Genomic DNA, 17,068 nt, shown 5'->3' with positions numbered 1-17,068 from the left:
CAGGCCCAGTTTAGCTCCAGTTCCCTTTCCTGGCCCAGTTTAGAACCAGTTCCCTCTCTAGGCCCAGTTCAGTCCCAGTTCCCTCTCCAGGCCCAGCTTGGAACCAGTTCCCTCTCTAGGCCCAGTTTAGCCCCAATTCCCTCTCCAGGCCCAGTTTAGCTCCAGTTCCCTTTCTAGGCCCAGTTTAGCTCCAGTTCCCTTTCCTGGCCCAGTTTAGCTCCAGTTCCCTCTCCAGGCCCAGTTCAGTCCCAGTTCCCTCTCCAGGCCCAGTTTGGAACCAGTTCCCTTTCTAGGCCCAGTTTAGCCCCAGTTCCCCTTCCAGGCCCAGTTTAGCTCCTGTTCCCTTTCTAGGCCCAGTTTAGCCCCAGTTCCCTTTCCAGGCCCAGTTTAGCCCCAGTTCCCCTTCTAGGCCCAGTTTAGCCCCAATTCCCTCTCTAGGCCCAGTTTAACCCCAGTTCCCTCTCCAGGCCCAGTTTAGAACCAGTTCCCTTTCTAGGCCCAGTTTAGAACCAATCCCCTTTCCTGGCCCAGTTTAGCCCCAATTCCCTCTCCAGGCCCAGTTTAGCCCCAGTTCCCTCTCCAGGCCCAGTTTAACCCCAGTTCCCTTTCTAGGCCCACTTTAGCCCCAGTTCCCTTTCTAGGCCCAGTTCAGCAGCGATTCCCTGTTCCCTCCTGCTGGAGGATGAAGGATTTTTCCCACACGAACATTCCTCGTGTCTCTCTGGACACATAAAACATTTTCCCTTCGTTCATGGCCAAAGGACGGGTTTGGAGTGGGATGAAAGGAGCTGCTTTTCCCCCTTCCTTGTCTTCCCAAAGCTGTTCCTCAGGGAGCGGCATCAGGGCCCATTTGGGGATGTTTGGTGACAGCTCCCGTCTCCCTCTCCAGCCCTTCCCCATCCCAGTTTTTGAACTGCTTCCCTTTGTTTTCCTCTCATCCAACTTTTTTGAGGAATCAAAGGATCCTCCCTCCCTCCAAACTTCGGGGTTGTGCCTTTATGCACAAAGTTGATTTCTCTGGAGTAAAAAGAGCATTTTTTCACACACAACCTCCAGTTTTCCACTCAAAAACCACATTCCAGGGGGATCTGTCCCAGTGGGAGTTTGCTGCCAGCCCCACAGCTCCTGTGGCCACCAAACCCAGCAGTATTTTTGTAAAATTCTCCTTTTAATCAGATTTCTGAATGCAAATAAGAGTAGGAAGCTCCCGTTTCTCCCTCAGGCTGGGATAGCCCTGGAGAGGCTGATTTGGGACCACCTGGAATTGTCCCCTGTCACCTCACAGACCAATGGGAACAAGCCCCACACGGCACCTCTGGGGTCATTAACGGGATTGACCATCCCAGGCTTGATGGGGTTTTAATTAAAGGCTGTAAAATTTCATTGGAGCCTTGGAGGATCCGCCTTTGCTCCGGGAAGGATCTGTTGGAGTGGAAATTCCAGGGTGGATTTGGTTTGTGTGCTCCGGGTCAGAGTTCGGGAATCTGGGAGCTGCTCCCAAATCCTCACCTGGAGGCCAGAATGTTCCTTCACCGTAAATCCTCCCTTTATCCATCCCATGAACACATCCAGGACATGGAACTGCAGCTCCTGCTCCTCTCCCACTTTTCCATGACCTCCAGCAGCCCAAGCAAAGCTGGAGATCCGGTGGAAAAACAATCCCAGCCTGGCAGAGCTCCCAGCTGTTTGTTTTATTGGGAATTTAACAAATAAATAACAAAAAGCCTCATTAAAGAAAAATCCATTTTCCCCATTACTGCTCACTGAGCAAACCGAAATCAGGAGTGAAATTGGCAGCTCCCGAGGAATCCGTGTGGAAATAGGGATGGAAACAGGGGTGGAAATAGGGATGGAAACAGGGATGGAAACAGGGAATGTTCCTGTGGTGCCTCCACCTGGAATGACCAAACAGCAGCTGGAGCTCACCTGGGGCTGCAGGAGCTGGGGGGTCACTGGGCACCCCTCGCTCCCGTGGCTGCTCCAGAGGGACAAATCCTGGAGACTTCCTGGGATGCTGCAGCTGCTGGAGCAGGATTGGGCTCCAGGAATTCCTGCAGTGCCTCCCTGGGGAGGGAGGGGTGGCTGTGGGTGCTCCCAAGGGAATCACCAGGACAGGGAGAGCCAAGGACCAACGGGGGTGCTTTGTTTTGTTATTGCAGAGGTTGAAATCCTGGAATGGTTTGGGTTAAAATCCTGGAATGGGTTGGGTTGGAAGGACCTCAAATCCCATCCAATCCCACCCCTGCCCTGGCAGGGACACCTCCCACTGTCCCAGGCTGCTCCCAGCCCCAGTGTCCAGCCTGGCCTTGGACACTTCCAGGGACCCAGGGGCAGCCCCAGCTGCTCTGGGAATTCCATCCCAGCCCGTCCCCACCCTCCCAGGGAACAATTCCTTCCCAAATCCCACCTAAATCCCTCCAGCTGTTTCTCACATGGCTGAATCCCAACTTTATCTGCCTCATTTTCCATGAGCAAAACCATTCCCGAGCTCTCCCCCTATGGAATGGGAATTACGGAATCCTCTAAAGAGACAAGAGATTTAAAACTGGGGAATCCCAACCGAGGCACGAAGGAGAAAATTCCAAAGAGCTCAAACATCGCCTTGGCAGGGCCTGCCTTCTTCATTCCCGGCTCCCAAAAATCATCTTCCACCTGGAAAAGCCAAGCAAAGTCTCACCAGGGAATCCACAGCCTAACTCAGACCTTAGGGATCATCATTCCCAGGGAATGGACACGGCCCCGAGGCTTGGACAGCGCTCCCAGGCCAGGGTGGGATTGTTGGGGTGTCTGGGCAGGGCCAGGATTGGGAAAGGTTGATCCCTGTGGATCCCTCCCAGCTCAGGACAGGGCCAGGACTGGGAATGGCTGATCCCTGTGGATCCCTCTCAGCTCAAGGCAGAGCCAGGATCAGGAATGGTTGATCCCTGTGGTTCCCTCTCAGCTCAGGGCAGGGCCAGGATCAGGAATGGTTGATCCCTGTGGATCCCTCTCAGCTCAAGGCAGAGCCAGGACTGGGAAAGGTTGATCCCTGTGGATCCCTCTCAGCTCAGGACGTTCCCTGATCCCGTTCTCGGCCACGCTCGGTGCAGCTCATCCCTCAGCTTTTGTGGGAAGCACGGATCCGTGTCGGAGTTTGCCATGGTCACTCTGACACCAGCCAGACATCCCGAGGGCTCCACAAAGATTTCCAGGTGTTTTGGGATGGATCTGCCCTCGGAGAAGGGTCCCCATGGATCATCCCCAGCTGTCCCCCTTGGGGTGTTGTGCCCCCCAGCCCCCCGTGCTGAACGTGTTCGTTCCTGATCGTTCCCTCATCCCAGGGTTTATCTGCACATCCCCACGTGGGGCACAAATCCCGCAGTCCCAGCACGGATGGAAGGGACCTTAAAGCCCCTCTGGTGCCATGGGCAGGGACAGCTTCCCCTGTCCCGAGGTGCTCCAGCCCGGCCTTTGGGACATCCCAGAACAGGACAAACAACGTTCCCTCCCCTTCCAGCCGCGCCGTGACCCCACTCTTCCCATCCCTGAATCCCTGCAGTGACATTCCCCAAGGATTTGCACACGGCCCAGACGAGCCCTCGGCTAAAATCTGGATCTGTGAACATCTCCAGCCCCTAATTCAGCAATTCCATCCAAAATGCAATTAGGTTTGTCCAGCCCGATTTATTCCCAATAAACCCGAGCTCCGCTCTGCTCCTGCTGTTCAGAGCTGTCAATACTTGCCCGGCAAATTCACTGGGATCTGAAGGAAGATTCCCAGGAAGTCTCATCCATAATCCAGGAGTGGATCAGCGAGCAGTGCCGGTGCTCACAGGGAATTCATCCAGCCTCCAATCCCTGCCTCTCCCTCCAGCCCCCTGGGAATGCCGGCAGGGAGGCTCTGGCTCAGTCCCCAAGCCAAGAAGGGATGGAAAATCATGGGAAAATGGGATATCCTGAGGCGGGAGTGCCCCACGAGGGTCAGCCAGTGCACAGACAGCCCAGCATTCCCAGCAGGAGCGTTGTCCCAGCGGTCCTTGGGGTGGGTTGGGACCATTCCCGGGGATCCCCAGGCCAGAGGCACCTCAGGGCGATGTCCCCGTGTCCCTCTGTCCCCGTGTCCCTCTGTCCCCCTGTCCCTCTGTCCCCGTGTCCCTCTGTCCCCCTGTCCCTCTGTCCCTCTGTCCCCCCGTCCCCTCTGTCCCCGCGGTCCACGGGAAGAGGAGCAGAGGGAGATCGTTCTCTGCCGCCGCCGCGGCCCCGCCTGTCCCCGGGGGCTCTCCTGGGGACATCCCGAGCCGCCCTCTCACCTCGGCCGTGTCCCGCTCCGGGATCCCCGGTCCCGCGAGGGTCAGGAGCGTTCCCGCTCCTCTCCCTGCTGGATCCCGCCCCTTCGATCCCGGCGTTTCCCGGGGGGGTCAGTAACACCTCCACGGGATTCTGGAAGATCCGGGGATCCCAAACAGCCCCGAGCGCTCTGGGGAGAGATCCCAATTTCCTCTGGGTCTGTGCCTGTTTCCCATCCCGCATCCCGCACTGGATCTTATCCCACATCCTGCGTTTCCAGGTTTTCTCCTGCACATCCAGAATTTCCAGGTCCCTCCCCACCACGGATTCTCCCGGAGCCCCTCCTGCAGCAGCAGCAGCAGCAGCTTCCCGGCTCCTCCGGAGATCGATTTCCCGGGAATTCCGCGCCGCGGGTGGCTCCGAGGCTCCTGTCCCTGCAAACCACGGACGCGACACCAGGCAGCTGCCCCGTCACCTCCGCACGGGAGCAGCTCCGGGGATGGCTGGAAATACAAATCAAGGCAAGGGAGCGCTAAAAATTAAGGTTTTGATGGGAATTTGGCATTTCAGCAGGAGGAAAACGTGGACTGAGACAGATAAAAATAGGACTAAAAATAAAAATTACAATAAAATAAAAATAAAAATAAAAACAAAAAATAAAAATAATATTTTGAATAAAAATAAAAACTAAAATTAAAATAAAAATAAAAATTAAAATTAAAAATAAAAATTAAAATTAAAATTAAAAATTAACATTAACATTAAAATCCAATAACAAATCCAGGAGAAGGTCCTGGTTTTTTGGAAGTTATTTTATTTCTTTTTTCCAGACCAAAGCCCACATTTCCTGGAGAAACCCTCCAGCTCCAGCCTGGTGCTGGTCAGAGGCTCCAGGCATTCCAGCCCAGGATGGGAGCAGGGACAGGAGGAGAGGGAACGGCTCAGGCTGGGCCAGGGCAGGCTCAGGGTGGACATCAGCAGGAATTTCCCCATGGAAAGGGTGCTCAGGCCTTGGCAGGGGCTGCCCAGGGAGGTTTGGAGTCCCTGGAGGTGTCCAGGGAAGGGCTGGAGGTGGCTCTGAGTGCTCTGGGCTGGGAACAGGGCGGGCATCGGGCACAGGGTGGGCTCGGTGACCTTGGAGGGTTTTCCAAGCTCAGAGATCCTGGGATTCCATGAGCTGTCTGTAAATGGAGCAAAATTCACACTTTTTGAGGATCTGCCCCAAAACTCCCCCACAGCTGTTCCACAGCCGCTTCCCCACCCCCTGGAGCTGCCGCTGGAAGATCTGATCCCTCTCCCCTGTCCCCTCTTCCCTGTCCCTGTCCCCTATTCCCTGTCCCCTATTCCCTTTGCCTGTCCCTATTCCCTGCTCCCCTGTTCCCTGTCCCTGTTCCTTGTCCCCTGTTCCCTGCTCCCCTATTCCCTGTCCCTATTCCCTGTCCCTATTCCCTGTCCCCCTATTCCCCTGTTCTCTGTCCCCTGTCCCCGTTCCCCATTCCCTGTCCTCTATTCCCTGTTCCTGTTCCCGGTCCCCTATTCCCCTGTTCCCTGTCCCCTATTCCCCTTTCCCTATTCCCCTTTCCCTGTTCCCCCATTCCCTTTCCCTGTTCCCCTATTCCCATTCCCCTATTCCCATTCCCTATTCTCCTTTCCCTGTTCCCCCATTCCCTTTCCCTGTCCCCTATCCCCCTTTTCCTGTTCCCCCATTCCCTTTCCCTGTTCCCCCATTCCCTTTCCCTGTCCCCTATTCCCCTTTCCCTGTTCCCTATTCCCCTTTCCCTGTCCCCTATTCCCTTTCCCTGTTCCCCAATTCCCATTCCCTGTCCCTATTCCCCTTTCCCTGTTCCCTGTCCCCGCTCTCCCCCTCCCATCCCTCCCCACTCCGATGAATTTAAGCAGCATTTCTATCCCGAAGCCCACGTTTACTGTTTCTAATGGAGTTCCAATTACGAGCTGGGAAAGCCGCTGGAATTGAGCCTGTCTCCAGAATTTATGGGCAGCGCAATCCCAACCCAACGGATCCCTCTCGGGAAGAACGGGAGCGTTTGTCTCCAGAGCTCCGGCAGCAATTCCTGCTGCTAATGGAGTCTGTGCTCCAAGGGAAATGATCCCGCCCAGGACAGCAGCGTCCCGGGGCATCCCGAGGGCTGGAGCAGAAGGCAACAGGCTGCGAAAAGCTCTGGGATACACCAGGATTGGAGGGGAGGAGGAGCAGGGACATCCCACCAGGAGAATGGGGAAATTCCCTGTCCCTCCCGTGCTGACAGAGCCCTCCTCCTCCCGTGTGTGCAGGGAACAGCTGAATTTAGGGATTACTTCATGCCCGTGTGCCATCCCGGTTTTCTCCAGGCGGTTTCTCCAGGAGGAACCAGCCCAGCAGGGACTCGGGCACGGGGCCTTGTGGCTTTTAGGACACGCAAAATTCAGATCCCACCCGGCTGCCCCTTCCCGGCTGGATGAGCCCAGGTCTCGCAGCTCCTCCTGCAGAGTCCCAGGACAGGAATTCCAGAGCCAGCAGATCTCAGGCACATTTTGGGAGTAGAAACCTTGTCCTGGTGTGTTCTGGCACAAACCAATCCATGGAATTCCTCTGAGCATTCCCAGGTTGAAGGGAGTCCTGAATCATCCCAGAATTCTGGAATGGTTTGGAAAGGACCTCAAAGCCCACCCCGTGCCACCTCTGCCCTGGGCAGGGACACCTCCCACTGCCCCAGGCTGCTCCAAACTCTGCCCAACCCTGAACAATTCCAGGGATCCAGGGGCAGCCCCAGCTGCTCTGGGCACCCTGTGCCACCCTCCCAGCCAGGAATTCCTTCCCCAAATCCCATCTCAACCCTCTGTGTCTCAATTTGAAGGGTGTAATTTGTATTAAAAATCCATTTTTGGCCCAGTAGGGCCCACGAGGAGCGAGATTCCCAAACAAACCCTCCCCACTCTCCTCCAGTCTCTCCCTCCAGGGCTGTGCCAGGCTGTGAGGAGCAGCAGTCCTGGGACATCATCTGCATCTCCGTGACCTTGATTTTGCGTGACAAGCTGCACATTAATTAATTAATTACTTAAAGAACAGCCCCAGCGTTCCCTGGGAAAGGCCATTCCTTTAATCCTCACAGGCAATTACAGCAGCAGCGATGATAAATCTCCCCGAGCGCTGTTTGTCTTCAGGAGAGGTTTTTGTCCCAGAGGTTTTCAGGCTGGAGGGAGCTGGGGACGTGTCCGGGATGAAGGAAGGCTCAGGACCACCCGGAATGGGACTCCCTGATCCAGCCCCATCCCTGCCTTTCTCCCGATCCGTGTGAGGAATGCTCTGCTGAAGGAAGCGGGAGGGATGGGAACGGGCAAATAAAATCCACCAGAGGAATTCCCAGCAGCAGGACAGACCTCTGGAAGTCGTTGCCGTCGTCTGTCCCTTGGCAGGGTCTGAGGAGGGATCTCCCTTTTACGGGGATAATGGCAAAATCCGGATTTACAGGGAAGAGGGAAAAAGAAAACCGAGATATTCTGTGAGGAGTGGAAATCGCAGCCTGGTTCCTCCTGCACTGCTCTGCTCAGCCCCTTCAAATATCCCACAGGAATTCCAGCTGCTCCCGGTGTCCTCCGGAGGGAGAGGAAACCTCCAGCTCACTCCAGACTTGCTCCAGTCACCACCAAAGTCTTGGACAAGGCAGGAATTTGGGGCTCTCTTTATCCAGCCAAGAACTCCACAAAGCTGGAGGATGTCCACCAGCCCAGCAGGATCTCCACCAGCTGTGGATGGGCTCCAGGCCCTGCTGTCCTTGCCTCCCACATCCCACGGGATCCCAAAATCCCAGGTGATTTTTTAAGCTGCCATGGCCAAGTCCTTCCTTGCTTATCCCATCCCCTGCCCAGCGCTGAGAGGGGATTCACTCCGGGAGGTGACAAATCCAAGTCACCAAAGCCCAGGAACAGCCAGGAAAGGGCTTTGGCTCCGAACTGGCCTGGGAAGAGCAGCTCCGATGGGTCCAGGTGGGCTCCTGGTGAGGAGCCAGAGCAGCCCCAAGACACAGAAAACATGGAAGGGTCCAGTTAAAGGCTCCCTGGCATCTTCTGAGGAATATTTACCTGCCCCATCCCTGGCAGGGCCCAGGGCCAGGCTGGACGGGGCTTGGAGCACCCTGGGACAGTGGGAGGTGTCCCTGGGGGTGGCTCTGGATGGGCTTTAAGTTCCCTTCCAACCCAAACCATTCCATGGCTCCAGAACTTGTTGAGCCCCTTCCTGAAAAATATGAAATCCATGGAGATCCAATTCCCTCTCGTTTTCTCTTCCATTTTGCAATGATCACACAGCAGAAAATGGGACCATCCCTCCATGTGCTGCTCCAGGGAGCTTCCCTGTGCCAGGACTCGCCGGAATTCCAAGCCCACGGGAAGAGCCCACCGCGTATCCAGCCAGGAGGTGCCGCAGGATGGAGCGGGAGCCGGTGGGATGCAGGAACAGCCCCTGGCAAACAGCAGCCCAGGAGATGAAGCCGTCCCGATGTTGCTCCCATTCCCGACCTTTCGGCTCCGAGCATTCCTTGCCTGGCAGTCGGGATGAGCCAGAGCAGCCGGGACATGCGGAGGAGTCATTAGCGGGGCAATTAGCGCTCATTAACAGCAATCAATCAATCAGAGCTGAAGGACACCAAAGCCAGGCCTCCCGCGGCGGGAGGTGACAGCGGGGACACCCCGCCGTGGGGCCAGCCCTGGTTTTTCCAATTTAAAACTGGGATTAAACACCGGGATAGAGGAGCCGGCGATCAGCCCGTGCCAGAGCCCCGAGCGCTGCGGGCAGTGCTGGCGCAGGGATCAGCATCCAGCAGCTTCCCAGCTCCATCTGCGCTGGCGGGAGGGTTTATCTGATCCCGGGAAAAGCGGGATTCGGCTGCGGGAAAAGCCAGCTTTTGCAGGCTGACAGCGCATGGAATCGCAGAGTGTGGAGTGGTTTGCTTGGAAGGGTCCCTAAGGAACACCCAGATCCATGGACAGGGAACTTCCAGGGATCCAGGGAGATCCAGGCTGGTGGAGGGGGCTCAGATCCTTCAGAGACCCTTCCCGGAGCTGTGGCTCAGCCCCGCTGGGGATTCCTGCAGCTCCATTCCCGTGGAGTGCTTTTCCCTGGTTACAAATCCTGGATCCTGATTCCTGCTGGATGCTGATTCCTGCTGGATCCCGATTCCTGCTGGATCCCGAGCTCCCCATCCATCCCCTCCACGTGCTCCGTGGCAGTGCAGGATCCCTCCCTTTTCTCGCCATAATTTCCAGACACAGCACTGAGACGTCCCAGGAAAATCCCAAATTCCCTGCAAACCAGCGGGAGGGGTCCCACACGGTCCAGCTGAGCCCATCCCGACGCTCCCCTGGGGCCGCCGTGTCCTGCCCTTGGATATTGTCCCACCCCCGGCTGTGCCGAGGGAAGGATCCCTGGATATTTCCCTGAGCAAAAATCCCCCTGGAGCCACTTCAGCGCTCTGGGAACAGAAACAAAGGATAAATCCAAGTTCTGAACCCTCTCAGTCCCTCCCTGCCCCGAGCACAGCGACGAGGGATGAGGTGCCACCATCCAGGGTGACATCCCTGCGAAACCCAACCGCGGCTGAGCCAGGCACGAGCCACCAGCCCTGGCCACCCCTGCCCTGGGCCTTGGTCCCCAGCCTGGGCGACCACACCAAGATTTGAGGCTTCCAGGGGTTTTTGGCGGCCGCTTCACTCGGGGCGTCCATGCCGAGGGGGAGGGGACAGCAGCGCTCCCGTGCAGGGACATTCCAGGGGTGACAGCGCTGGAGCCTGGAGCTGGGGAGACAATGCCATGGAAACACGGGAACGGGAGCAGCGGAGCAGCCCCTGGGGAGAGGTGGAGGGAGCAGAGAGGGGCAGAAGAACGGGGGAGATGCTCCAACCTTGGCCAGGTGGGAGGAGGAGGGAAAACCGGGAGGAGAGGAAGCAGAGGAGATGGGAGGCGGAGGGACACGGGGCCACCGGCAGCTCCTGCGTGACCTCATGGCCGGGAAAGCCACCAGTGGCCGTCCCTTAAGGAGGTGACGTCCCCACGCTCATGTCCTGCAGAGCACATCCCACCAGCGTGTCTGGGGAAGGATGGATTGAGGTCCAGGAGGATCAGCCTTGTCCCTGCTGCGAGGACAATCACACCAGGCAGGCACATCCCATGGATTTGAAGTCTCCTGGTCCCCACCTTTCTCCTCATCCTAGGGATGTTCAACCTCGAGACCTTCCCGGCACCACTCCCGTAAATCCTGTGGGAACGAAGCGGCTCCCAAAGCATCCGGGCTCCGCAGGAAATCCCAACTCTTCCTTCAGATGTGCTGAACCTCCCCCTGCTGGAATCACCTCATTCCTCCCCCCCGTTCCCTCCCTCCTTGCTCCTTATCCCTCTGGATGTTCAGCTCTCCCAGGGATGCACCCACCGGAATAAAAACACTTCCCAGTCTTCTGTTCGAGGAGCTGAACAGAACAAACTCTTTCTTCCCCCATCAGATCCTTTCTCCTTTCCCCTCATCCCTAAAAAGAGAAAATAAAGGGATTTATTCTCCTTTCCAAACACTGATCCTTCCAAGGTGGTTTTTTCTCCTCACCTGCACCAAAATTGCTCCCACAGATGTTTGAGGGCTCGGAGAAGCAACAATTCCATCATTTAGGCATTGAAGGACTTCAAATCCCTCAATTATCCCCAATTCCGAGTGGATTGAAGGAGCCAGGGAGCAGCACCTCCGTAACAATCAACACAAAAGCAGCTTCCAAGTGTCTCTTTCATGTGGTTTCATCCATGATCGTGGCAGGGAGATAAATTCCCGAATTTATTTCCTCTAATCCAGGCAGGCAGCAATTGATGGGTTTTTAGGAGGGTGAAAACGGCTGTGGGATGTTCCAATGTTTATGGGCCGCTAAATTTGATTTATAGGGAATTATCGGCGCTGCCACTGGGAAGGGTCCAGGGAGCTTAATATGATTTGCATTGATGGGATTAACATCAATTAACAGCTGCCAGGTTCGTGGAGCGCAGCCCAGGCCTGATTCCCACTGGATCCAACCCCTGATTCCCACCTGCTCCAGCTGCTGATTCCCACTGGATCCAATCCCTGATTCCCAATGGATCCAAGCCCTGATTCCCACTGGATCCAACCCCTGATTCCCATCGGCTCCAGCCCCTGATTCCCACTGGATCCAACCCCTGATTCCCATCGGCTCCAGCTCCTGATTCCCACTGGATCCCACCCCTGATTCCCACCGGCTCCAGCCCTGGCAGGTGAAGGGGATTTTGCTCTGCAGCTGTCTGACCTCAAACCCCACAAATCCTGAGGGGTTTCGTTGTTTTTTCCGGCCCCAGCCCCAGAAATCGCAGCTCTGCCCGTGCTCCCCGCACTGAAGGGGCCGTAATTCCAGGGAAGGGCCCGGGATGGGCACGGATTCCATGGGGTGGGGCAGGAGCAGTCTCGGGATGTGCCCGCTCCGCTCCCAGGCCGGAGGAAGGGGCAGGAGGGACTCGGCGGCTCCCGATGCCCGCGGTGCTCAGTGCCCTCCGGTGCCCGAACTGACGGAGGGGCTGAGCCCGGGATGCGTCTCCTCGGTGGTTTTGGGAAGAGGGAGGAAGTTTTTCCATTGGGATCAACCCCCTCAGCGTGATCCTGAACCCCCCGAAGGGATAAAACCCCACAAAAGTTGGGTTTAATGCTCCAAACCCCGGGAGCGCTGGGCACGAGGGGTCCCGCGTGGCTTGGGGTGACTCCCGGTGACAGTCGGGGCGTGGGAGGAAGCAGCGGGGCTGGAATTGATGCCAGGGATGTGCCAGGAGACGCAGCTTCCCTGGCAGGGTGGGTGCAGCTTCCCGGCACGGGGGATCCAGGATTTGGGGCAGGAGATTTCAGGTTCTGCTGCTGCTGCTTTTCCTTTCAAAACTTCCTGGCTCGGCTGGAAAATCCATCCCAGTTCTGCTCCAGGGCACCAAACGTCACCCGGCCTTTGTCCCCTGACCCAGGGGATGGAGGGGACAGGGAGGGGCTGTCCCCAGGGAACACAGCCCATCCCGAGCCCAGCACACGCGGATGGAGCTTGGGAGGCTCCCGGTGCCAAGGACAGCCCTGTGGGGAGAGGACGAACTCAAAGGGGTTCAGGAGAGGAATTCCCAACGTCCCTTTGGCTCTTCCTGACAGGAAAACCTTCCCTGCCCAGGGGAATCATTTCAAACCGGAGCTCTCAGGGTGATAACGCAAAGTTTTATCACGTGCCTGATGCGAGAGCCACATCCCAGCTTGGACCAGCTGCAGCTGGGATAGGCTGGGATAGGCTGGGATAGACTGGGATGGGCAAAGGCTCGTGGCTGGATGGAGATTGTGCAGCAGCCAGGCTGGGGATGGATGAAAAGCAGGGAATTCCCTCGTTCTCCCAGATGAGGAGCGCACCTGCTCAGGGGACGGCAGTGATGTGCTCTGAGCTTGGAATCTGCTCCACCCCACCGGGAGCATGGAATGGGTTGGGCTGGGAGAGCTTAAATCCCACCCAGTGCCACCCCTGCCCTGGCAGGGACACCTCCCACTGTCCCAGGCTGCTCCCAGCCCCAATGTCCAGCCTGGCCTGGGACACTGCCAGGGATCCAGGGGCAGCCCCAGCTGCTCTGGGCACCCTGTGCCAGGGCCTGCCCACCCTCCCAGGGAACAATTCCTGCCCAATATCCCATCCAGCCCTGCCCTCTGGCACTGGGATCCATTCCCTGTGTCCTGTCCCTCCATCCCCCATCCCCAGTCCCTCTGCAGGTTTCAGCTCAAGCTGTGGAGCCCTGAAATGTCAATGGGCACCACAAAGCCACTTGTCCCACTGGGAGGGGACATCGTCCCTGGAGGTGTCACCCCTCCCGAAGGGAAATCCAGGGCTTTGTCTGTGGATTCACGGAGCTGTCCTGGAAGCACCGGGGTGATGGGTGGCCAAGATCTCAGTGTGGAATGTCCCTCCCACCCAAACTTCTCCACTGCTCAGGATCCAGAGCCATCCCCAGCCCATTATCCCCCAAAACCTACTTCTAGTGCTTTCCTGGGAGCCACGGGATCCTGGGAAGGGGTTTAACTCACAGAGAGACATCCAAGGCGTCCATCCATCCTGCTGCTCCAAGAAATAAAGCCTGACACGGAATCTGCAAGGCCCAGGCTGTGCTGGTGGCTCCGTGTGGCTCCCTCAATCCTCCCTGTGGAGCACAGCTTGGTTTGGAATCTCTGCAGCTGCCCGGGCTCCGGGCCTTTCCTCGGCAGGATCAAACAATCCTGATCCTGCTGCTTTCCTCCTCCACCACCTGGGAGAGTTTTCCAGCCCTAGGAGGGTTTTTGTGGACTATCCCCAAGTGGGCACGGGCACGGATTTGGAATGACCTCAAAAAGGGAGATTTAAATGAAAATGATGCCCAGGATGCTCCCGGTTTCCCATCCGGAGGGGAAGAGTGCCTGGTCCCTGCAGACAGCCAGGAACAAGCACCGACAGGGAAGCACTGAGCCTCACCTGCGCTGATTAACAGGGTCTGGTTAATTGATTTCAATCACAGAGCAGGCAGCAGAGTAAGCGCCACAGAAAGGATCCTTTAATCAGCAGCCTCGGGGTTTGCCCTGAGCTGGCACCTGCTGGGACACTGGAAACGTTCCCCATCTCCAGAGGAATTCCAGCAAAGCCGTTCATTGCTGGCGTCTCCACATCCTGGGAAACTCCCCGGGAGGAGGAGAGTGGCACCAGCACCTGAGGAAGGGGAGAGGATGGAGCCGGGAGCTGCAGGAAGGGAAAACGGGAAGGAGGCTTTTCCCAAAGTGCCTGATGCCCCCTGGAAGGGCAGTGGGGCACGGAGGTGCCGCGGGCCACACAGCAGCTGCAAATCCTGCTGAGGACCAGGGCAACTCCCAGAGGGGTTTTCCTGATGGGAAAATGGAGCTGTGGCTCTTGGGGAATTTTTGCCCCAGGCACGGGAATCTCCTGTTGCAGCAGCACTTTGGGATGGAGCATCTCCCAGTCCAGCAGGGAGGGGGAAAACTCAGGAGAGGGGGAAAGAAGCAACGTCCTGAAGGTCGCTCAGCAGAAAGGGATGGGAGGAGGCCCCGGGGTGTCCCCAAGCCCTGGGACTCTCCATGGGCTCAGGGAAGACAACAGCAATGACAATAGAGCTGGAAAGGCAACAAAACCCTAATCCTAATCACAATCCCTGCCTGGTTTCCCTGGAATCCCATCCCTTCTGCATCCCAGGATGGCTGGGACCTGCCTGGAGAGAAATCGGGCTCAGCTCCAGCCTTGTCCAGTTTATTTTGCTTTGGAAGCGCTGCTTCCATTTCAGGAAAAGCAAAAATTCGACAAGGAGAGGCTTCCCTGGTTCAGGGCTTTTTCCTACCTAGGAGTGGGAAAAGGAGCTCTGGATCCTGGAGAATGGTTTTCCTGTGGGGAAGGGAAGCAGCGCCCAGCACAGCCCTCTCTGAAGGAAGCAGGAAAATCATCTCAGTGAGCGAAGAGCAGAGCCCTGTGTGTCCCCCAGGGAACAAACCCTTGTCCCCACGGAGCCACCAGGAATGAGACTGGGGCAAACCCCACTGAGGACGTGAGCCCCGTAAGGAGAAAGGAGCCTTTTCCAAGCTTGAATCCGCAGGAATTCTGCTCAGGGGAAGGTCCTCGGTGACACCCACGGTGTGAGGAGGCTCAGCTGCCACCCGCAGCTGAGCTTTGCCTGGGGTGCTGCGGTGAAGCCACCGGAGGGGAACATCATCGTCCCTTTTCCTGCCCATCCCGATGCCTTCACTGGACAGACAGGGACTATACAGGACACAGACTGCCCCAAAATCCTGGAAACCTCCCCAGAACCATGGGAAAATCTGCTGGGATGAGAGACAGCAGCTACACCTGCAGTGAGGGTGTGATGCCAGCCCGGGGATGGACTCAGCAGCTGAGGAATTCCCGGATACGGAGTGGGCCCTGAGCATCTCTGAGTGTCCAGAAATTCCAGCCTTTCCCGGGATTTCACTGAGGGTTACCATCGGCTCAAATCGCCTCGGGACGGGTTTTTGCTGCCTTTATTGAGGTGTCAGCGCTTCCGAAGGGTTTCAGTGATGGTTCCAGCCCGCTGTGGGAGCGCCCAGGTGCGGCTGCAGAGCCGGAGGGTTTGCAAACACACCCCTAAACCCTCATTCCATGCGGGCCCGGAGCGTTCCCCGCCAGGACTGAGGAATTTAAGGGGAATTTGGGGGATTTCGGGGCTTTCGCGCCGTCCCGAGCGCGGAGCGCGGTCCGCGGTCCTGCAGCTCCCCCTGGCGGCCGCGCCGCGGGACAGCCGGGGGCTAACGGGACAGCCGGGGGTAACGGGACAGCCGGGGCTAACGGGGCTAACGGGACAGCCGGGGCTAACGGGACAGCCGGGGCTAACGGGGCTAACGGGACAGCCGGGGCTAACGGGACAGCCGGGGCTAACGGGGTTAACAGGGCTAACAGGGCTAACGGGACAGCCGGGGCTAACGGGGTTAACAGGGCTAACAGGGCTAACGGGACAGCCGGGGCCAATGGGACCAACGGGACCCCCGAGAGCCTCGGGACCCCTGAGAGCCCCGCGATCACCGAGACTCCAGGGTCCCCCGGATCCTCGCCACCCCCAGGACCACTGAGACCTCTGGGAGTCCCGGGATTCCCAGGACTACCGGGACTCCCGAGACTCCCGCAGCCGCCGCGAGCCCGCAGCCGCACCCACCCGTGTCTGTGACCCACACCCGAGGGTGCCCATGCCCCGTGCCCCACACCCGCACGCGCGTGTGTGCAAACACTTGAGGTGTGAACACACGAGCCCTCACCCCAGCAGGTGTGCAAACACCCCCGCACACCCGAGGCACTCGCACGTGTCAGTGCACACGCACACGGCTCCGCACAGGGGCACACCTGCACACACACACCCACAGAGCCCTATGAACACACACCGTGCACACACCCGCACACACCCGCACACACCCCCCACACACACACACACCGTGCACACACACACACACACACACGGTGCACACACCGTGCAAACACACACACCGTGCACACAGCCATGCACACACACACACCCCCCCCCCACACACACACACCGTGCACACACCCCGCACACACACACGCACCCCGTGCACACGCACCCCGTGCACACGCACACCCGCACAGGTGTCCACACACCCGCGTTCACGCGCACGCCCTTGCACACGCACCTGCACGTTACCCACGTCACCTACGTCACACACGTTGACGTCACCCACGCCTACGTCACGCGCGCGCGCTGGGGGCGGAGCCTCTGCCGGGCTGGGCGGAGCTCCCGGGTGTGCGCGCGGCGGGGGGCGGGCCCTTCGGGGGGCGGGGCCTGTGGAACGGGCTGGGCCCTTCGGGGGCGGGGCCGTGTCCGGGGCGGGGCTGTACCGGGGGCGGGGCTGTACCGGGGGCGGGGCTGTACCGGGGGCGGGGCTGTACCGGGGCGGGGCTGTACCGGGGCGGGGCTGTACCGGGGGCGGGGCCGTACCGGGGGCGGGGCCGTGCCGGGGGCGGGGCCGTGCCCGGGGCGGGGCCGTGCCCGGGGCGGGGCTGTGTCCGGGGGCGGGGCTCTGTCCCGGGGCGGGGCTGCGTCCGGGGGCGGGGCTGTTCCCGGGGCGGGCTGTTCCCGGGGCTGTGCCGGGGGCGGGGCTGTTCCTGGGGGCGGGGCTGTGTCCAGGGGCGGGGCTGCTCCCGGGGCGGGGCGCTGTCCGGGGGCGGGGCTGTGCCGGGGGCGGGGCTGTGCCGGGGGCGGGGCCTGAGGCGGCGCGCGCGGAGCCGTTCCCGT

At 58.6% G+C, this 17,068-nt stretch overlaps 1 long non-coding RNA gene across 2 annotated transcripts; it reads right to left on the bottom strand.

Annotated features, from left to right (window-relative positions):
- Positions 1-5,295: 5,295 nt before the first annotated feature.
- Positions 5,296-16,553, bottom strand: LOC109950896. Of its 2 annotated transcripts, none has more exons than XR_005603710.1 (4): positions 16,467-16,553; positions 13,344-13,456; positions 10,689-12,359; positions 5,296-5,447 (listed from the first exon to the last, which is right to left on the bottom strand). It is a non-coding gene; the product is annotated as an uncharacterized LOC109950896 (long non-coding RNA). The 2 variants fall into 2 exon arrangements; XR_005603711.1 differs by having other exon boundaries at positions 10,689-10,782.
- Positions 16,554-17,068: the final 515 nt, after the last annotated feature.

The sequence above is a fragment of the Corvus cornix genome, chromosome 27 (genome assembly GCF_000738735.6).
Source record: "Corvus cornix cornix isolate S_Up_H32 chromosome 27, ASM73873v5, whole genome shotgun sequence".
Lineage (NCBI taxonomy): Eukaryota > Metazoa > Chordata > Aves > Passeriformes > Corvidae > Corvus > Corvus cornix.
Note: the sequence above shows the minus strand (reverse complement) of the source record. Positions and strands in the feature narration are given on the sequence as shown.